This window comes from Trachemys scripta, chromosome 3, assembly GCF_013100865.1.
Source record: "Trachemys scripta elegans isolate TJP31775 chromosome 3, CAS_Tse_1.0, whole genome shotgun sequence".
NCBI lineage: Eukaryota > Metazoa > Chordata > Testudines > Emydidae > Trachemys > Trachemys scripta.
In genome coordinates this window covers 71323319-71346822 of record NC_048300.1, presented here as the reverse complement: position 1 = coordinate 71346822, position 23504 = coordinate 71323319, and the positions used below count along the sequence as shown (strand labels likewise).

Sequence of the window (23504 nt, the reverse complement as noted above, 5' to 3'; positions counted from 1 at the left end):
TATTGCATGTGCTTGTGGATCACCATGGCTGTTTCACAGACATCAACGCACACATCTTCAGGAACACGGGCCTGTACAGAAAGCTGCAAGCAGGGACCTTCTTTTCAGACCAGAAGAATCCAATGGGGGATGTTGAAATGCCCATAGTGATCCTGGGAGACCCAGCATACCCCTTGATCCCATGGCTTAGGAAGCCTTACAAGGGAAACCTGGATGGCAACAAATAGGCTAAGTAGGTGCAGAATTATTGTAGAATGTGCCTTTGGCAGATTAAGAGTGTGCTGGCACTGCCTTTATGGCAGGTTAGACCAAAATAAGGAAAATATTCCCATAGTCATAGCAGCCTGCTGTGCACTCCATAATATTTGTGAGATTAAGGGTGAGACGTTTCCCCTCAAGGTGAAGTGTGAAGGCAGATAGCCTGGTGGCTGATTTTGAGCAGCCAGGTGCCAGGGCTATTAGAGGGGGCAATGGGGGGGGGGGGCATTCAAATCAGGGAGGCTTTGAGGCACCATTTTGACAATGAGTTGCAGGAATGTGTCTTTCTATACAGCACTCTGCCATGCTTTGTTAACTTGCCGCCTTTCATAAAAATTTTGATGATTCCTGACCATGCTTTGTAGTCAGCAAATGATCAGATTGCCACCGTGTATTATTTCCAGCAGCAAACACCATGTGTAGGAGACAAATAAAGATTGGCTATCTTTCAGAGAGTATGTTTTTATTAAATACCAATTAACAACATGCACAAAAGGCTTGGTGGGAAGGGAGATAACAATGAAGGATAGCATAGGCTCTTAAAATTGTGTGCAAGTCCAGCTATCATAGTGGAAGCTGTCCTAAGGGGTGGTGTGAATGGGTTACTGAGATGGACTGGATCAGCTTGGGGGGCTGAGCAGAAGCAGTTCTGTATCAGCTGGTGATGAGGGAGAGCTGAGCACGAACAAATTCAGCATGCAGCATGATTAGGGACTTCATGATTAGGGACTCCGTTTGCTCCTCCATAACTTTTATCATCTCCTGGCCCATTAAAATTGCCCCTGATTCTCCTTTCTGTCCTGCCTGTCTATTTGATAATTTTCTTTTAAAGTCTCTCTATCTCTCGCGCCACCTGCATTCTTGTTTTTCGGCCTCTGTGGATTAGAGCACCTCTCAAAACATGTCTTCTTTGCTCCTCCTTGGTCACTTCCTTATCTGGCAGAGGCACTCTACTGGTGCATAGGGGGTTCCCCTGAAGGCCATATCTGCAGAAGCACAAGAAACAATGTACAGAAACATGATTGATAGTGCATGCACAACATCGAACGATTATAGTAAAATGCACTTTTTTTGATGTACAAATCAGTTTCTCACTGTCCCATGGCAAGCATATAGCTTGGTGAATACCCTAAACATGGTGAGCTGCGCCCGGGGAGGTGCTGAGGATGGAGCAAAGGAGCTCAGTGGTATTTTATCTCTGCAGGTGACTAGGAACAATACAGGTCTGTCGCATCTTACGTGCATTTAACATGCGCGATTTCAACTTTACATGGTTGGCAAAAACAAAAACAACAAAAAAAAAGAGAAAAACAACAGTTTTAATATTATACCTGTAGTGCGGGCGATTTCACCCGCCATTGAACTCAATGGGGTTTTGGCTATACGCGGTTTTCGCTTTACGCGCTAACCTTGGAATGGAACCCCCGCATAAGATGAGACACTGTAAATTCTGCCACCATTTTCCTCAGGTGGGGGTCATTGAAGCCAATATTTCACTCCTGAGGGTAAACAAGGGTGCATCTCTTGTATGCATATGGCTTCACACCCTCTCCCTATGCTGCTCACCTGTGTGCTGCTTTGATCCCTGCACAAGTGATTGCTAATTGGTGCAAAGTTTCCTACAATGGGGGAAGGAACAAAGCAGTTCTGCCAAGGAACCTCCAGCAGATGATTAGTGAGTACCTCCAGGATAGTTTCCCAGAGATCTCTCAGGAGGATTCCTGTGAAATCTCAGTGTGCATTAACACTACTTAGATGTACAGGGGAATGTGAAGCACATGCAAACACAGCTAATCTTGTACATTTCTATCCCTTCACCCACTTCTAGATTATACAAAGCAAAGGACAGCTCTGCCTCAGATAACTGAGTAGCATCAACTCAAAAAGATCACTTACCAGAGCTCTCCTCTCCTGCATCATGTGCACCAGAGATGGACACCTGGGATTGGCTAGGTCCCTCCAGAGTGGAAAAGAAGTCCTGACTCACCACATCATTAGACGACCCTGCCATATCTTCCACACCATCCTTCAATTCCATTGTCCTTGGGGTTGAGTCCTCTGTCCACTGTCTCCCCACCGAAGAATCCATGGGGCTCTGGTGGTGGAGGATGGTGTCCAGCTTAGGGTGACCAGATGAGAGATGTGAAATATTGGGACGTGGGGCGGGGCGGATGCCGGCGGAGAAAAAAAAAACAAAAAAGAAAACCTCGAGAGCCGGCGAGCCCCCTCCGCCTGTGCGCTGGAGGGCAAAGTATTGGGACAATTCACGTCCTGACCAATGTTCAGAAAAACAAGTAAATATTGGGACAGTCCCGATAAAATCAGGATGTCTCGTCACCCTAGTCCAGCTCCTTATAGAAGTGACAGGTCTTTGGCACAGCACCAGAGTGATGGCTTGACTCCCTTGCCTTCTAGTACCCCTGCCTCAGCTCTTTTATCTTCATGCGGCACTGATGTGTGTCCCATTTAGGGTGACCAGATGTCCCAATTTTATAGGGAGAGTCCCGATATTCAGGGCTTTTTCTTATATAGGCGCTTATTACCTCCCACCCCCGTCCCGATTTTTCACATTTGCTATCTGGTCACCCTAATCCCGTTTGTAGCCCTTATCCAATATGCCACAAGAAATCTGCCCATAGGTATCAAAGTTCCTATGGCTGGAGCGGAGCTGGGACTGCACAGCCTCCTCTCCCCACAGTGCCAGCAGATCCAATAACTCAGGTGTGCTCCAAGCATGGAGCTGCCATGATCAGCTGGGAAGATGTGATGTGAACTCTCCACACCGAGCAAACAGGAAGCAGAATTTCAAAAATTCCCAGCCCTTTAAAGGGGAAGAGGCAGAAGCCTGTGTACCTGGGTGCAGCAGAGTCTCATCAGCAGTTTGAACTGGTCAGAATGGTCATTGTGGGACACCTCCTGGAGGACATTTGCAGCGACATAACCAAGCACAGTGTCTATACTGACACTTTGTTGATATAACTTTGCTACAAAAACCTTCACACCTCTCGTCGAGGTGGTTTTATTTTGTTGACAAAGCAGGAGAGTTTTGTCAGCTGAAGGAGTACTGTAGTGTGTACACCTCCACTGTTTTGGAGATGAAAGCTGACTTTTGTTGACAAAACTCTGTAATACAGACAAGGCCTAAGGCTGTTTCAGACCAGAAATGTCCAAAAAGCCTTTTGCATCAGTTTAAGCAGAGCTGATTTTATTTACACCTCTAGTTAAACTGGTGCAACTTCTTCACATAAACCAAGCCTAGGATATAGTGAGCTTGAGTCTCCACTGCATTGTGTAGTCATTTACAATGGGGTAGATTGGTGTAAAGTGCTGCCATTCTGATTTGTTAATGTTTTGTATGCACTTTGCAAAGGCATAAATTACTACACAAAGTAGAATCAGGTACAGTAAGTTTAGATAATGCAAGAGAAAACAGCCATTTGATTTGTCAAATCAGATAAATTATCACCTCTTGCAGCTGTGCTGTTCGATTAAAAACAGCACGTTTGCTCAGATAATTTCCCTAATCACTTTCCCTTCCTTTCTCATCAAAAGGTTCCTTTGAGTGTTGGATTAAAGACCTTTAGAGCAATTTATTACAAAGAGAAAGCCCCGAAAGAGTTGTCTGAGGAACCTGTGGCCCAACCAATGGTATCTCTACCAATCAAATACCATTATGTATCTTCATCAGGTTGCTGATTACTTTAAAAATCTGCAAGGCAAAGAGATCATCAGCACTCTATAATAAACAGGTGAACTCAATCATGCTGTCTTTGTTAAACTGCTTGTATTACCAAGATTACCGACATTGCTGCTATAGTTAAGGGTCTGTCTGTTTTCTTATTATAAACCCTATATTGAAAGGTTTATTTCTTGGCTATTTCTATTTATCTTGAGTTTCATCTGGGTGCAATCCATTGTTTGCGTTATAGTTGTAGGGGATGATGTTGCATAACAATTTTACTTTTAGGTCATTATTTAGAGAGTGGCAAAAGAAAATAAATGACTTTTCTGGGGGCAGGGTTGTTTATTAAAAAAAACCCTTTTGTATAAATGAAATTGTACAAGCTGATAATTTGATAACATGAGAACTTCCATTGTGAAGAGTTTACCCCTGCTAACTGGATATTATCTAATTATGAGAATCAGCTCTTGAATGTACATTAACAAATTAGCATAGCAGAATACCTGACTGCAGTGATCCAGTCCAACTGTATTACAGTGGAGATAGTTATGTGGAGCTTTCCTTAGAACCTGCTCACAGACTGCTGCTATTGTGGAATGCACAGCATGACAGCTCAGTGGCCTTCTACTATGAGCTGGTGACAGCTCTGAACTGCACTGGCTGCTTGTGATCCTGCACATGTTCCAGAATTTTAGATTGGACCTGTGTTTTATATATAGGGCTTTAAGTTTTACTTGAGGGACTGTCTGCTGTTCTGTATCTTGTACTGATAAGTATGGTCACCAAGATTTTAATGCCTGACCATGCCACCTCTTGAAATAAGAAAGCCTGGAACTGGAATGCACACCAGAATCATTATAGAATTCTTCTGTTGCCTTCTTAGTTTTGCAGAGTATTTTGGTTTTGGGGTTGTTGTTTTTTTGGGGGGGAGTTTTAGTATTAACCTGAGGCAAACAAAACTAGTGACAACTTCTGAAAATTTTAGGCCTATAGAAAATCTGGGAATTTAACCTTTAACTTCTGAGTCCCAGTGCAAAGCCATCACCACACGACCATCCTTCCAAATCCTGACTTTTTCCCCCCATTCAGCTCAACAGGAGATTGTAATAAACAATCTCTGACAATATATAGCGCACTAAGTGAGGCTATAATTCCTGAGCATTCCTCAGTCACTCATAGGTTTCCAAGGTGGCTGGAAATGAGTACATTGGTTTCCCCCGCATCTAGCACAGACTCAGAACACTAGGGAATTATTCTTCTAAAGAAAGAACGGTCACTATCTCTCCTATATAGTGGGTAGAAGAACAAAGGCAACAAATGCTGCTAGTGCAGTCTGTTCCTGGTTTCTTCTGTATGCCCCCCTCAGGGGTTCCATATTAAGGGGGCTGATATAATTAGGATACCCTTCTCCACTCACCCTCAATTAACTGCTCTCGTTGGGCTGTTTCTTTCACACTGGCATAGGTATGAATAAATGATGATTTACCGAAAGGGATTTTATAATCCATTGCAGTCAACAATATATCCTATACAGTACATATATTGATAGTCTCCAAAATCTGATTTTGGTCAGCTTGCATGCTAAAATTCACATTACAAGGAGTTCTTGGAACTGTCATAAAGTCTGCTTTTTTTCTGCCATTCCACGTGGAAACACAATGCCCAATAGTCTTACTGTGCAAAAAGTCTGTAGAAACATCAAAACTAGACAAGGAGTAAATCATAGAGGACTAAATTCTAATGTTTATATCTGCAAGAATGGGCATAAAATGGTAGGTATAAAGTTAAAGGCTTTATAGTTAAAGACAATAGTTTAAGGCTTAAAGTTAAAGACTCCTTTAAAAATTGGGATATATTTATTTAATCCTTGCCATCCTATAAAACTTCATTTAATCAACAATGTCATTGTTTGAACTTTTGCTATCTATAATCCCTCTCCAAATACTTAGAGACCTACATTTCTGGGTTGGTTTGGTTGTTTTTATAAAAACCCAAATCACATTTTGGAAGAAAGTTGATCTCAGCAGTGATACCAATAACTTCAGGAGAGGTTTTTTTTAGTATTCAATATGTCAGTTGATTTCTACTAATTTGTGGATTCCTGCTACATCACTGAATATTTGTATTTAACTGCATAAGTTGCATCACTGTCAATATACATTTTTAGGCCCTGGCTTCAAATAAGCATGAAATCAAAAACTTACAAAATACAAGCAATGGACTCCTCTGTTTGTTAGTGTCTTTCATGTCTAACCTTGGTGGATAATATATTCACATGAGTATCAGCATAATCATCTGCTTGCCCTCTTAAAACACTAAGGATTCCAAAAAAAAAAAAAAAAAAAGAAAAGAAAAGAAAAGAAAAGAAAAGAAAATTGCATATATCTTCACTCTCTCTTCTCTCAAATGATATAGGTAAGGTGATTCCCCTGCTAATAACTCTGTCTAGATAATGTTACGTGCACAGTGTTTTGAGAGAGAAGCACCATGAGCAGATGTGAGAGATGCTAAATAGTGAAATGTAAGGTTATGTTGAGATTAGGTTAAACTGCAGTTAGAATGCTCTAGGGAACAGCATTTGGGTCAAATTTCTGGTTTCCCTTGGCAAGTGTGTAAGGTTTGTTGGAAGGATTTATAAACGTTGACCTCCCCCCCGCACACACACATACATACACACGAAGTACTGTATACCTAAAAATGTCCCTGACTTCAGGAATCTTTTCATATTTGGAAGCATTGTGATTATTTTCCAGTCAGTAAAGAAAAAGACCTTTATTGGGACACCACAGAAACATGTGCAAGTCTATCTTTTGACCTTTGGTGTGTGTAGGTACTGTCATGAATATGGTACCTGGGCACACATGCATATGGAATCCATTATCTGCTCCACTGTTGTGCACCTGTCTGATGCTGAGACATATAAAAAAGAATCTTGATTTCTGAACTATTGGAGTGGAGGATTCTTCTAAAATTCAATGTGTTGCTAGCTCAAAAAACAAGAACCTCTGCGCTCATAAATGGCACATACTAGATATCAGCTTTTTTTTCAGGGAGCTCAAAAGTGCTTCACAAATATTAGGTGATTGTAAGCCATGATGACTTTTGATGCCCTTCCCCCCTCCCAAACCAAGCATTAGAAATAGATGTTCCCCAGTCATACAGAACCAACTTCCCCTCTGGGTAGTCTCACCTTAATGTAAGAATCTTCTTAGACTGCTAAACCACAGTGATATTGTCAGAGAGAGAGAGCACCTACTATAACTCATGGGAGAGCTGTGAGAATTAGTTAGTGCTTATGCTCCTGAAAATAAGGGCTAAGTATCATCTTCATTGTTAATCTCAGAGTGTACCAAGCAGGAGTGTCTTTTCTTCTGCTTTCCTGTTTACAGCATTACAGTGCCCTGCTGACATGCGAGCGGAATATTTGTGTTTTCCTCTGCACTTGAGAATTGGAAAATAATTTGTTGTGAATTAGTCATAAAAGTACACTATGACCAACTGACAGAAAGCATATGAAAAGACCTTTCATTCTGGCTTTGCACTTCTAAAAAACATGCATGGGGTTGCTTGATTTTATAAGAAAAGATGTGGTCTGGAGAAGGCTTGGGATTTCAATCATCTGTGTTAAACACAGACACTTTCCCTTTCCCTTTCCTACTTAGGTGGTTGCTAATTAACTCTTGGTGCATTGCCTGTCTCAGGTTCATTACTTATATTGTGTTAGTGATAGGTTCCCTGAGATGTTACAGAATACTTCTGGGATAGCAAACAGCTGGAGTGCAATCAGAATTCACTCTACAGAATATATTCTGATTTACACTGGCCTACATGATCCAGTCAGCTGTGAGGAGGAGAAAAAAAAAGTGGAAATCTTACAAAAAAGCTCTGTGTAGGGCAGGAGGTGAAACTATCAAAAGACAATTCACCTGCCTTTCTCCTGCTCCATAAAATAGTCTGCACAGATAGAAAGGGAGCATAGGTCTTTGGGGGGAGGGGCAGGTGACAAAATCCCCTGTTTTCCCTCTCTTGTTTGAATTCTGTAATTAAAAAACAGACATAAACATTATTATAAATGCTGCTTGAAGCAGTATTAAATCATTGTGTGTGTTATGTGGTCCTCGGAGGAGGGCACAATGCCAGCAGTCAATGGTAACACAACCAAATCTCAGCTATTCTTCCACAGTTGAGGTTGGAGCCTTGAATGAGATTGAGGGAGAGACACCCTCCAACCCCACATCGGCAGAGATTGATAGTGTTAGGGCCAGGATTTCTTGAAGATTCTTAGATCTGGTGGCTTCCCGCCCACCCCTCCTCCTTCTTTGTTTGGATCTTGCTGCTCTGCATCCTGGGCAGTCTTGCAGGGGGAAATGCATTTTAATGGCTTCCCTTGAAAAACGATAGTTCTTGAATTAATGTTCACCATTTCATGCATTTTTTGCAATGAAAGGAACCTCCCACATAACTCCTGTTTCTGAACTGTGCCAGTATTTGTCTTGAATGAAACTATTTGTAACTTTATTGATGAAGACCTGTTACAATGCTAGCAGTTCTCAAAGGGGGAGTATTGGGCAGCAAGGGGAAGTCTTGGAATACTACACTGTAAAGACCATGATCTTGCAAGGGCTTGAGCATATTGTAACTTTACACACAAGTATTCCCATTGACTTCAATAGGACTACTCACTGTGAATAAAGTTAAGCACGTGCATAAGTGTTTGCAGGATCGGGGCCTTGGGTAGGAGTGAGCACCTCAGAACAAGATCAATAAAACCCTTAGTTAATTCTGTGATAATCTCATTTTATTCTTGTTAACATTCTATTTCAGTCTTTAAATCATTGCATCATTTGCTTCTTGTTCAAGTGAAACTGTAAAACTATTTTTAATCCTGTGAAATGCTAGATCCCGGCTGCTGTTCAAAAACAAATGGAAGAGTTCAGTTTCTGTTCAACTATGAATACCAGTGGTTAAGTTAGTTGTGCATTGTTCACCAAAGATGGAAAGTGTCATATAAGGGCTAAATTGTTAGTATTTTACCTCAAAAGTAAACTTAACAAAATTGTGTACATTTTAGTTCTATAAATATCAAAAGCTTTTAGATACTGGAAAGGAGGTCAAAGGGCCTTAAAAATGTAAGAAAGACCTGGTTTCAATACTTAGCTGTGCCACAGACTTCCTGTGTGACCTTGGGCAAATCACTTATGTTCCTCAAAGGTGTTTCAATGATGTCAAGGAGAGTTAAATACATAAATACCATTGGGTCTTAGTCTTCATATGCAATGAATGTTTAAAAAAGTGCAAAGAGACCCTCTAATGAAACTTGCCAAATATTTACTATTACAGCCAGCGGCTGTTCACCTTGAAAATCAATTAAAATATCATCTGTTTTAAACTCTGCACTTTACCAGATCTGAATAATTGGGTGAAGTTGTGGAGTTAAAATACTTTGGATCTTTTAAATGCTTGGGCTTTATGCTGAGCAATATAATTTGCCACTCACATTTACCTGGATGATACTGTGAGAGTTTCTTCATCACTGTATCATCATTTATAGCTGGTCGATTACCTTCCATTTCTTCATACTCTGAGACTGGTGATCAGACTAGAAAAGTATCTCCAATTTTTTGGACAAGGGTTCTCACTTCTTGGTCACCTGGTTTTGAAAAGAGGACTGTGATTTACAGAGGAAGGTGAAAAAGGGGAAATGTTTTCCTTGTCCTGCTTTTGAAATCATTGAAAAGCAATTCTGGAACATGACAGGTGATTAAAAATGCTTTACTATGAGCTACTCAATCATGTCAGAGCCATTGATCTAGCTTTCACTGCAGTGATATTCTATTTTTCAGGTCTTGCATAAGGGTTTCTTTCTGCAATAGGATAAATTGCATTAAGCATTCATTCCGTGGTTTGCAGAAATCTTATGACATGTTGGAGTTGCATAATGATGCATTAAATATGTACCTTTTACAGTCTGACTAATGCAGAAGTGTCCTGATGGGACTGAATCTCTTTCAAACCATGCCAACATTTACATGCTAAAAAGGAAGTACCCTACAGCTGAATAGTATGTTGTGGTGTCCTATTGAATATAACATTTGTTATCTGAATAGCACATGTACACACACACATACACACACACACACTTGGCAACAATTAATAATTGGGGAGCTCTGTGTTGATTTCTTTCTTGGACTTCTAGACTGGCACTGGGAGTCTCTATAACTCATTAAAATTGTTTTCTTCATTTTGTATGCCTCATTCAATTTTTTGTACCTTATTTGGGGTTTGGGATATGCACTTTATAGCCTCTTCCAGGAACTCTGCATGTAGGCCTAGTATCTAGAAGATAAGACTCTTTTCTCTGCTTCTAGAAACATGCAAACTTCTTTCTGTCCTACGGAGATGTCCCCAGTTTTCCAAGCAGAAAACAATGTAGGAACACTTCTGCCCTACAGCTATTATACAATTGACAAATGTCTGTGCTGTATTCTCTGCTCACCAACAAAATATTTTAACTATGATCCCAGGGGGGGAAAAAAGACAGTCCCCATAAAGTTTAAGTTTCTAGATGTTTAGCAGCTCAAAAGTCTTTCACTATCATTTCAAATGCTTGTAATTGCTGTGCCACACAGCTGATCCACCCTTCATTCATTATGCTTGCCCAATGTGTTTTCAAAATTTCACTTTTTTAGCATCTGGACAATGTTTTCTGACACCAGTTAATTGATTCCACTTATCATTATGTGAAGAAGGATGACTTGGTAGCAATTTTGCAGTTCAAATGACAAGGAAATGTATTTTTTAAATAGTTTACAAAGGGAAGGAAAGTGAGGAAAAGCAAAAGAAAAGGAATGAAATGTGGGGCACTAAGAAACAGGTTGAGGTGAAAGTGGTAGAAAAGGCAGAATAAGATATAGGGGTAAGGGAATCCATAGAGAAGATGAGTTAGAGAAGAAATGAAGCTATAAAGGAAATAATAGCTTCTAGAAACTTTGTACATTAATTTATGTGATCCTGATATGGGGATGGACAGTCTGGTGACTAAAACACAGGACTGGAAGTCAGTAGCTCTAGGTTCTATAACTGTCTCTCCTTTTTGAAGCAACAGAGAGTCCTGTGGCACCTTTGAGACTATCAGATGTAGTGGAGCATAAGCTTTCGTGGGTGAATACCCACTTTGTCAGACGTATCTGACGAAGTGGGTATTCACCCACGAAAGCTTATGATCCACTACATCTGTTAGTCTTAAAGGTGCCACAGGACTCTATGTCGCTTTTTACAGATCCAGACTAACACAGCTACCCCTCTTATACTTGTCTCCTTTTTGAGTTTGAGCAAGACAACCTCACCTCGTGTTAGCTCAGTGTCCCCATCTATAAAAATGGGAATAATACTTACCTTACAGGAATGTTGAGAGGATTTATTAATTGTTTATAAAGTTCTCTGAGATCCTTAAATATGAGTTTAATACAGAATTTAAACTTATTGTGTACATTCCCAATCAGCAAGAGCTGTCATTGCAGCACTTATTTCCCAGCCTCATGCTTCCCTAGAAGCTTCTTGACTGTCTTTATATTTACTTTTTATACAAGACCTGATACAAAAAGTAGTTTCTGGGATCTTTGATTTTTATGTGCATACATTTGCTTTAAAAGCTTAGTTTGCATGACTCAAGGTTAAATGTATTTATGTTACAGACTGTGTATTAAGCAACATAGCCCTGATATATAAACTATACATATGGGCCTAAAAGCAAGATAAATTCACTGTTAATACCAAACTAACTTCAACTTGCTTGAGATGTTAAACATTGTGTTTCATATGATACATGCTACCTCACCTAGTGTATGCAGAGAGCCCATTTCTGCCCTGCAATTAAGAAATCAGTGTAATATTTGACCCTGAACTCCTAACACTATGTTCTGACTATGATTGGGTAAAGGCCCTAAATAACTGTCAATTATTATTAAAGCATTAAGACACCCCACGATGTATTTTATTGGCCCATTAATATATGTCTCAAGCGTCTGAAGATACTTGGCTTGTGGCCTTGTGCCTTGCATGTACTAATGGACAGTATGTATTACTGGATAAATAAGACACACCCTGTTGTATCTTACTGCCATAGCAACTTCAGTTTAAGTAATCTATAGAGCCTAGTTAGAGAGTGTTTTAATTCTGAACTTCCTTCCTACTGAAACAATTTTAGGGTGTAATTTGTTCGTCTTTCATTGCAGAGTTAATCAATTAAGGAAGTTATTAGATTGTAAGATGATATAACATGCTACCATGTCTATTTGTAAGGTCTTTTAAAAATGTAGATTTTTTACCTAATACACAATATTGGTTCCTTTCAACTTGTTATAATTGGTAATAACTATATGTATATCCATATTTGACTCCTTGTGGCATTATAAGCTATCATGTTCATCTGAAAGATGGAGACTGTTTAAAAGAATCTTTGACCAAAATAATAGGTATTGAACCCATATTGCTTTATATGATATATCGGGGTGGGCAAACTTTTTGGCCCGAGGGCCACAACTGGGTATGGAAATTGTATGGCGGGCCATGACTGCTCACGAAATTTGTGGGGGGGGGGGAGGTCTCAGGGCTGGGGCAGGGGGTTGGGGTGCAGGAGGGGTTCAGGGGTGCAGGCTGTGAGTGGCGCTTACTTCAAGCAGCTCCAAGAAGCAGCGATATGTCCCCGCTTCTACGTGGAGGCGTGGTCAGGCAGCTCTGCACACCACCGTGTTCGCAGGTGCCGCGCCTGCAGCTCTCATGGGCCATGGTTCCTGGCCAATGGGTGCTGCAGGGGCAGCGTGAGGAGCCCCTTGGCTGCCCCTATGAATAGGAGCCAGAGGGGGGACATGCCACTGCTTCTGGGAGCCATATGGAGTGGGGCAAGCCCTCCACCCCACTCCCCAGCTGGAGCACCGGAGTGGGGCAAGCCCCAAACCCCACTCCCAGGCAGGAGCTCGAGAGCCAGATTAAAACATCTGGAGGGCCGGATGTGGCCCCTGAACTGTAGTTTGCCCACCCCTGTGATATATGAATAGATGTTTGTTATGAATTTATGATATTATAAGAGGTGTATTTAGTATGTAATAGAAAATAAGCTACCATACTTACGCAGTACCCAATCTTCAACCAGTAACTACTCATGTATTTTAATTTAAAAAATTAAAAGGCCAATGAGAAAGAAAGACAGAAAGAAAAAAACACCTTAGTATGGATTAGTGGAATATTTTCCTATGTAATTTCACTTTACACAAGTCATTTTTATTGTTTTATTTGTTTGATATGATGAAAAACCTCAAATCAAAATGTTGTTGATTTTATCTTTGGGTACTTTTGTACTCTGTAATGATAGAGTGACTATTTGGTAAATGTATTAAAATATCCTCTGGGAATGATACGTTGTGATACCAACTTTATATATATAATAAAAACACTGTGCAGTTGGAGGGCTGTAAATGCTGCTTATTGCACTAATCACCATAATCTCACATGTTCTCCCATCCTCTCTGTTTGATGTATTCAGCTTTTGTCAGTTGAATTATACTTGCATTTAAACTGGTTAGGGCAATGCATGGGGTGCGTGTGTGGAGTACTTAGCACATTGGGCTGGATCCCTTATTTGGGGCCTCGATGTGCTACTGTGGTAGGACAGAAACAACAAGGAGTCTAGTGGCATCTTAGACTAACAGATTTATTTGGACATAAGCTTTCATGGGTAAAAAACCCACTTCTTCAGATGTGCTAGGACACTAAACAGCAGAACTGGAATCGGAATGGGAATCAACAGACTTTCAATAGAATAGGAATAGAAAGGAAAGGAACAAGATGCAGTTGGAATGGAATAATAATGGAGTAGAATGGACATGAAATAGAACTGAATGGAAGAAAGGAGTAATACAATTAGAATGGAGTGTATGTAGCATGTGGAATGGAACTGGGACAAATTAAAATCAGAATAATGGGAGCAGGTGGGCATAGAGTGAATTTGGGATAAAGGAGTTAGAAATAGCATTGGATAAAACAGACCTGGAGTAGAATAGAACAGATAAGAGGAGAGCAAAGGTTGGAGTGCGATTGACATCGACCAGGAAGTGAGTATAAAGCAAAAGAATGGCCCTGGAATACCTGGAGCACCCTGGAATGGGGGAAAAGGGAAGGAGAGGGGAAGGAGAACAGCGGTGGAAATAACTGGAGTGGAGCTGCACGGGGCCGTGGCACAGCTAGCCAGGGGACTGGCGTGGAGCGCAGCAGGTGAGCGGACAGGGGGAGAAAAAAAACTAGACTGGAGCTGGAGTGCAAGGGACTGGGCTAGATTGGAGTGGGCAGGAGCCCAAGCGTGGGGAGTGAAGCTGGAACTGCCGGGTGCGGGACCCCGCAACTGAAGGCGCGCAGCGCTAGCGGGCGCCCCTATAATAAAGAATCCCTAGGCGAGGCCGGCGGTGGGCGTGAGCGGTTCCAGTGAGGTCAGCGGCGGGCGAGCCAATGAGCGGAGTGTCTGGGAGCTGCCGGAGCTCTGGGTCCCGGCGCGGCGCGGTGCGGCTCGGCGGCGGGAGGGGGGAAGCTGCTGAAGCGGCAGCTCAAGACATTCCGGCACTAGGCAGAGCACCGGTGGTTTCGCGGCGAGGAGGGGCTGCAGCGGGGCCCCCGGCTCGGAGCGCGGGAGAAGAAAGTGAGGGACCGGAGGAGGCGCTGCAGCTGCCCTGGCACTGGTGCTGCTGCTGCTGCTCCAGCTCTCCGGACGGTGGGGTGCGAAGTGCCCCCTGAGCAGCGCCGCCCGCAGGGGGATGTACCGGCCGCTTGGTCTCCGTTCCCCGTGGGGAGCCGGCTCCTAGGTCGCGCCGGACTACCGGGAACCAGCAGGAGCTGGGAGCCCTGGCGCTGCGGGGGAGGAGCAGGTCGCTCATCAGAGGCACCTGGGCAGCCAGGTAAGAGCGGACCCCGCGCGCTCTTGTTCAGAAGCGGCAGCGGAGAGAGCCCGGGCGCGCCGCGCGGATTACCCCCCTGGGCGAAAGTTTTTGGTAAAGTCATTTTTGGGGGGAGGAGGAGTAGGGGGCTTTGGGAGGAGGGGACAGGGCAAGTCGAGGAAGGAACCGGGGTTTGTCCTGTGGCAGCAGTGGCTGCTGCTGCGAGCCCCCCGCCCCCGCTCTGCCCCTGGAGCTGGGGACTAGGAACTTGAGAGGGGAAAAGTGGTGTCGATGTGAGCGCGAGTAGCGCCATAGAAGGGAGCTCCAGGCTTTCCATCACAGCGCTGATGGCTGGGAGGAGGCGTGTGGGTGTTCTCCGAGGGGTGATGCGGGGACGGACTAGCTGTTGTTTGCCTTAGAGACTATTGCATCGCCCTCCTGTCCTTGCTGCCCACCCAGTCTGATCCCCCCGGGCAACGTGTGAGCGCATCCAGCTCCAGGCACTTGCACTTGCACACCTAGGTCAAGGCGCTGGGGGGGACGTGTCCCTGGGTCTCTCGGCAATATGATTCAAGTGCGGGGCAGAGGCTTTGCCTCGCTTTTGTTGGATCCTAAATCCCAAAGGTCCGCGGGGGCTGAACTGCATCCCAGTCAGACACCTGGCAAAATCTGGCTAGGAGTTGATTCAGAGCAGTAACGTTCATGTGGGTGCCCCTCTAAAAACGCCTGTACAGAGATGTCAAATTCTCCCTAAAAAACCCACGGCAGGGATCTTACTTACGGTGCTCTGTCTGATCCTCGTGAAGTGGCGCCGGTACGTGTATGTAGCTTTCCTCCTTTGCAATACTAAACGGTCACCATTGGCTGTGGAAACGTATAGGTCGAGGTGACCCGCGAATGATGGTGACTAATTCGCTGGAGAGGTTATTGTTTCGGGCTTTGAGGACAGCCGCACCCGCCTTTCAAATATCCCCTAGGTCAGAGTCTCTCCCCTAGTTGCAGAAGCGCAACCTGTGCTTACCCTGGCAGTGACTGGGTGGTTAGTATATAATTCTTTCAGGGATTTATGAAGGGCTCAGGCGCACTACGGATTACTCGTGTCGTCTGACATCGTCAGTGGCGAACTGGTCTTTAAATATTGTTCTCTTCGATGATTATTCTCATTCTACGAATTTACCCCCATTCTGCTTTTTATCCGCGTCTTTTTAAGTCCAGGTTTTCAGGGAAATTAAGTTCCGGGAGATTTGTGGGCAGCGTGTGTTGTGCCAAATATAATATCAACACTGCAAGTGTTTAAAATAGAGCCCAAGTATTTACTTTTACAAAGTGTAGCTCACCGTGAGAACTGAATAGTGTTTAAATCTATGAGCACAGAAACCCAAATATGTTAATATACACTGGGCTATATATCTCACCGTGCTAGTTTCTCTACTGACCCGAAAGAGTTCTCATTGCCTGATATTACTTTGTCTCATTTTCTGTCCCTCTTTTGTAAAGCACAAATCCAAATCGTTATCTGTATTCACCATATATAGAAGTAGCCACAGACACATAAGATACAACCTCAAATGCTGCTTAAAAATATTCAATAATGGAAAAACTAGAATGGCTGTCCGTGAGTGTGTTGTGGGGGTCTAACACTGCTGCTACTCTGAAACCTTTCATTTTGATGGAGTCTGGTTTTTACATATTGTTTTGCGATCTCACCCTGTGTCTACCTCAATGCTCATCACTTCTTTAGACATCAAAGGCAGTGAATAATGTACTGTGGTCTGATTTTGTTTGCATCTGTATGTTTAATCAGACATAATGTTTAGTTTGCTTAAATTGTGTTGGAACTGAACTACAATATGAATTACTGATATTTCCATAATGGAAGCCAATGTTGTAGCTTTCAAAAAAAATTGCCTCGGCATTCAAGAATACTGGTTACTCATACAGTAGCAATTCTTAGTGGCATGGAAGTAGTGTTTCAGGATTTTCTGATGTATTGTACTGAAATGTTTATTTTCCCTTTTAAAGGGAATATATAAATCTCAATATGAACTGTTACTTAAGTTTTTTGGTTACCTTGTAGTTTGTGATATATATAAAATGTAGTTCTTACAGTTCTTGATGTCATTCAATAAAAACAATGTATGTTGACTCTAGTGTTGTACCATTGTTAACTGGGTAACTTGGATTTTCTTTGAAGAATTAGTTAAGTTGAACTGAAATATTGAAACGCATTCAAAACAGGTTAGGAGGATATTAAAATCTTATTGGATGATAGTAGCAAACTAACAATATAATCCTAGCAAATACTAATTTAACGTATTTGGTTTGCTTCTAGCTACTGAGATTTCATCAGTGCAGGTGGCAACTTTTATGCATCCCATTTCGGTTATGCTTTTTAAGCTTAATGCCCTTTGGCACCCCACCCTGAAAATCAATTTTATGTTCTTTCATATTGGATCAGGTTTGGGCAATATTTGGCTAGTGTCTAGGCAAGTTGGTTTTGATTTTGAAATAATGTATCCTAATTTACAATAGAAAATGTTGTAACATGTACATTCAGAAACATGGATATTATTTTCAGACAGATGGATATTAACTCAGCTCCTTCCAGAATATTTATTTTGTATAAAATAACATCCAAATGCAATCTGTTGTATTGCATGGAACTGAAATTTCATGTTGTTCTACTATATAGACAACTTGTTGGAGATAGAATATGTATTCTACGGTATTATTCCAAGAACCAAGCATGATCGTATGATTGAAAATTGCAAGTAAAGTGTTAACACATCTGATAAACTTTAGTTCTAGGAATAAGTATTGAAGATTCATTCACCTTGGGCCAGGACCGGCTCCAGGCACCAGCTCAGCAAGCAGATGCTTGGGGCGGCCAAGGGGAAGGGGCGGCACATCGGGCTTTTCGGACGCAATCCGGCTGCGGGTCCCTCGGTCCCTCTCGGAGGGAAGGATCTGCCGCCGAATTGTCGCTGAAGAAGAAAGCAGTGTGGTGGAGCTGCCGCTGATCGCAGCTTTCCCCCGCCCCCTGCCACTGGGGTGGCAAAAACCCTGGAGCCGGCCCTGCCTTGGGCAATACTTCCAAGCAGATAAACTTTTCATCTATGAAACTCTTTTCTAGTTTTAAAGAAACAATTGTAACTTTAGAAGCATTCTGGCTCCCTTTAATTACAACTAAATTTTTTGTACTAGCCTGATCTATTATAAGCATTGGCAGAACCAAACTTGGGACCTAATCCTGAAATGATTATTCAGACAAAATTTTCAGTGATGAAAATTGAAGTTTCACTGGAATAACTATTATATGATTGAGACCTTTATTCTCAGTGGTTCTCAGATTATGGCGTGTGGACATTTGGTGGCTAGTAGTGCACTTGCTGAATAGAACTGGCTAATCATGTGGTGCTTTCCCTCCTTGTTTCCAGCAGATAAATTGCTTTGAAAGACATCTTACAAACACACTATTACTTTTCACTTAGGCAATTGCTGTAATAGTCACAATGATGTTATGTGATTATAAATGTGAGGGAAGGTGTCTACAAGGCAACTATATTAAGATGTAGTTAACTCTATGAAAGAGCTTGAGAACCCCATCACTAGATCCAAAGTGACCTGACTGGCTTTAAGATCATGACTACTAAGAAAAAATGACCCATTTGCAATAAAAATGGCTTGTATTCTGAGCAGATTACTTAAGGATGAGATAAGTGATCTGCGAGGCATATGATCGTGATAGAGGCCCTAATCTCTGTGTGAAAATAAACTGATGCTATCTTTAATTATATAATTTAATTAAAATAGTAGCTTGCTATTTGTTACTGCTGTTACCAGTGATATTAGTAATAACCTTTTAGCTGTGAATAGTTTGTAATGTGTTCGTGCTGTAAAATAGGGAGTAAGTTGAATAAGAAAAACTGTTCTTGAAGGGTGTATCATTCTACCACCACAGGTATTTCAAATATAGCCATGTTTTATGCTGATTGAAATTCATGAAGACTTTTGAATATATGATACATATACATATAAACTTTGTATTCATGAAGTGAAAACTAATAACACTGCCTGTAGCTCATAGCTGTGCAAGTTTTTCTAAACATCTCTGCTAATTTTATTCCTGACTTGATCTATCCTGATTTGATCTATCCAATATTGTTTTCTGTTCTGTTCAAAAGTGTTGGTTGTATCAAACTGTATGGTGGTTGTGCTGTGGACCAGGGTCCAGCGAAGTGTTTAATGATCTTATTCTACTTTAACCAAAAAAGAGTGCTTCAACAAAGGGACTAGAAGAGAGAGGTTAGCCCTTCCTCTCTATATGCTGAGTAATAATACTATATAATAAACTCTACACATTCTGAGTATTATAGAACATAAACTGAAATAAGTGATTTATTTTATTTTTTTAGTAGGAATTATGCATGCCACACTCTCAGGAGCATAGATTACTCCAGCATGATTTTTTTTTTAATAGGGAGGAAAAATAAATGCATCATTTTTAATTGCTTTTTTGGACACAATTATGGATTGTAGATTCCGTAAGTGTAGGGTCAGACCATGCCTTACCGAGTATAAATCGGTACAACTATTCTCCCAAAGTAGCCAGTGTGTATGAAAATGAGGAGGTGTGATGTTATTCTGAGGTTGCTGATTCATGCTGTCAGGGAGGTGGCGCTAGTTGGTGTAAAAGAGGGTGGATGACAACTTTGCTTGTCTTGCGTTTAAAAAATGTGAAGGGGGGGGGAGCTATATCACTACCAAAATTGAAACTGTAATAATATATAGTAGAAAATGTAAATATTTAATCATTAGGGAAATAGAGGGAGTTTAGTTCTCCTTTAAGTAAAATCCTCAATGCAGTCTTATCTACAGAGTCACTACTACTACTTCCATAATATAGATATTTTATATGGGCACAAATTTTAATGCGAACAGGAAATTGTCACTAACTGATTAGTGGATTTAATAATGGATTTAATAGAGGCTCAACCCTATAAGCAAAATGCCAGGAGGAGTTCTTGCAAGCAGGCATAGTTTCACTGAACAGATTAATGAGATTATGCCTGGTAGCAAGCGTTTCTTGGACTGGGCGCTGACAGCCAGATTTTTAAATGTATATAGGGTCCAAAAGATGTAGATAAGCACCTCGTGGGTTTTTCAAAAGCATCTCAGCATCTAACTCCTATTAATTGTTCATCTTTACAATGCCTTTCTTGAGTAGCAGGTGTTTAGCACTGTTGAAGAGGTTTTTGTGCTTTAAAATGCACCCTCTTTAAAAGCCATGGGAGAGGGGTCAGGTTCTGGGGGAATAATCTCATTAAAGAGTCTATGCTGGTATCCCCTCCACATAATTCTGATGGGGAGGCAGGGTTCCCCACCCTGCCTACAGAAAGCTGTCTAATCCCAGGATCTGCATCAGGCTGGGCATTCTGTGCAGAGGCCCTGTCTCTCTCAGGTGTCTCTGGCTCCCTGTGTAGACTCTCCCCTACTCTGGTACCTGGCATCATAGCTGCTATCAGGGAGTTTGCATTGGCCTCTGGAGCCTTGGGGTGGTCTAGGAAGAATCTTTACGGATAGGGTCTGCAGAGCCAGAGGGTGGACAGTGTGCCACCTCCTTGTCTTGCAGTCTCCCTACATACATGTTTCCTAGCCTGCCTAGACTTCATCCTAAACCATGTAGAGAGGGCTCTGCAAGATTCTGGTTGTGGTATGGGAAGGTGCAATGGAGGTGGCAGCATCTTTCCTTTCACATGAAGAGCTTAGGAGGGAGAGATCCACCAGTGCAGGACCTTCCCTTTTCCCCACATGGAGATGTTAGGCAGTGATTCTCAACCAGGGGTCCGAAGCCCCCTGGGGGGGGGCCATGAGCCGGTTTCAGGGGCTCTGCCAAGCAGGGCCAGCTTTAGACTTCCTGCGGCCCAGGGCACAAAGCCAAAGCCCCACCATATGCAGCTGAAGCCTGGGGCTCTGAGGCCCGCCACTCTGGGCTGCAGCCAAAGCCTGAGCAACTTAGCTTTGTGGGGCCCCCTGTGATACGGGGCCTGGGCCGTTGCCCTGCTTTCTACCCCCTAATGCTGGCCCTGGCTTTTATATGCAAAAAAACCCAAATGTTGTGGTACATGTGGGCTGTGGAGTTTTTATAGCATGTTTGCGGGGGGCGGGGGGGGGAGAGGGCTCAGAACACCTGATCTAAGGAGTATGATCTAGCTCAGGAATTAACCTTAAAATTCCCGAGAGCAAATATATCTGCTGTATTGATGACTCTTTTGACAATTAATGTATAAGTCCTCATAAGTCATTCCCAACTTCAGCCCCAGCTTCTGAAACGATCACACTTAACATTTTTAAAATCCTACCAACTCTTTTGGGATTTATTATTATGTTTTAAAAATACAGGGTTTTACATAAGTGGATGGAGAAATAAACAATTTGGAATCATATCATTTTTTATTGAATTACAGGCTTTGAAACATCAGAAGAAACTGGGTGCAGGGAAGGGGGAAGAGCCTAAAATTCAAAATACTCCAGATAACTTTAATAGAATTACCGCAGAAAAGATCATTGTAGTGGTGCATTGTAGTATGGTATTTGCAGTTTCGGTGTATTCAAATACACATTAATTCTATGTTCTGTTTTAGTTTTTAAATTTCACATGTATTTATGATCAATTTTTGTAAAACAAACACATCCTATTAGGATTTTGTTTTATCTGACCTTGAGAGGTAGGTGGGTTGAGGTACAAGCTGATGTGCAGGGATGTTAGTATTTAACTGTGTGCTACTGCTTGTTTGAAGGAGTGATCAGAATGTATTGTATTTTGGCTTTGCAATTTTAACTAATTTGCAGGGCATTCAGAGCTCGCCCAGGGGTGTTTTTTATTTATTCTAAATTGTAAGTAAATAATGAGTGTCTGCCATCCAGTGTTACATCTGAGACACTATGTTTTGAGTTTACAGGTTCTGCAGCATGTGGTTCATATATGCAAGGACACTTGTTGGACCTTTCATTGGTTATAAAACACTCAGAGAGCAAGCATAATGTACATAGGTGTCTTTTGAGCTTGCTTGATGGTGTGAGAGTAATAGCCTAGGCTGCAACCTTGCAAACAGTTAAGCATGTGCTTAACTTTACTCAAGTATTTGTAAGATTACCAGTAGCTCTAACCCTGGAAAATAAACAGTCCTCATGGCTATTGCCCAGTAACAACAAAGGGAGGACCATGAGGGTAATATGTGACTTCAGGTTATCTGCTTTTACAAAAGTAAAAGCCTATTAGAAACTATAGGGCTCCCCTCCCATATTACCAAAACAAAAAACAATCTTTAAAAAAAAAAAAGTCAGCAGGACCCTATCTAGCTCTAACCCTCATCAAAAGGATATCCATAAATATAATGAGAGATTACACTCTCTGTTCTCACAGAACCTGAGACACAGTAGAAGACCTATTTTTACCTTGCAATTTATAATTTTTATCTTTGGGCATTAAGGCATCGACTCTCCTTTGCCAGACTGTTAATGAATTAAATCTGATTTTTGATGACACAACCTTGATCCTGCAAATAGATGCCCTAGCATGGACCTCCCTGCACCTGAGTGGCAGTCTCATTTTCTTTTTGAGCAGAAGTGTTTAGCTAATTTTTTCATGCTTCTGTAGTAAAAAATCCATTGCTCTGAAACTCTGCTCTTTCCACATTGCCACTTTGTGTTTTCTATTGGTGTTTTTTATTGTTTTCATCAATACAAACTATTGAAACAGCAAACAATCAACCCCTCAGATAGCAGGCAAAATAATTCTTAGTATACAAAAGCAAAAATATTAACCATTCAAAGGAATATGAAACTTGCATTCTATACTAAGTGAAATAAGGCAGATACTCAAATAGGAACTCATCAAAACTCAGGAATAACAAAATTTGAAAAAAAAAGGCTTCAGAAGTCTATATCTTTTTAAGCATCCTCAATCAATATCCCTTCCCGCTGATGTTAAATGCAGAGCCATAGTCTAAAGATTACTATATATTCTTTCCCTGGCACAGAGTTGGGAGGCAGAGACTCTCCTCATCCTGTGAAACAGATTATGGACCTTTCCTCCAATCCAGGAGGTTAGTTTGTATTATCTCCTTTCTGGGAATCCTTTGCAAGATTGGATCGGATGATCTGTTTCCCTACTCTGCCTCCAGCATTGACTGTGGAACTGTGGAAATCCTTTGTGGAGTGCAGAAAAGGTTGGCAGTAACTGAATCTGACACATGGAGTCTGCAGCAGACTCTTCTTTATCTCTGTGCTGGCTGGCTGCCAGCTTCTCACTCTACTCTCCCCATCTTAATAAACAGCGGAAGGAGGTACTAAGGAACAACACCCGTACTCTGCTTCAGTCATGGCAGCATCCTTTAGTGTAAGGCAGATGTGTGGGATACATATGCAAGGAGTGTGGAAGGCAGAATATTAGGAAGAGGTGTGAATGGTTATGGGAATATTGAAGAATTGCATGTTTTGGGTATGGTGGTGGACTGAAGAGACTAAGTGGTTGTGGGGGCAGAGGTGAAAGTACTTTAAAGGACTTACTGGTACGCCGGAGTCCTGAGCGGTGTGTGGCCTCGACCGGAAGAGGCAGGGCCTTTCAAGATTTAAAGGCC

General features: G+C 41.9%; 1 long non-coding RNA gene across 1 annotated transcript; it reads right to left on the bottom strand.

Moving 5' to 3' along the window:
- Positions 1-817: 817 nt before the first annotated feature.
- Positions 818-15858, bottom strand: LOC117875593. The gene is made up of 3 exons (XR_004645296.1): positions 15644-15858; positions 2155-2377; positions 818-1244 (listed from the first exon to the last, which is right to left on the bottom strand). It is a non-coding gene; the product is annotated as an uncharacterized LOC117875593 (long non-coding RNA).
- Between the last annotated feature and the right edge of the window lie 7646 nt (positions 15859-23504).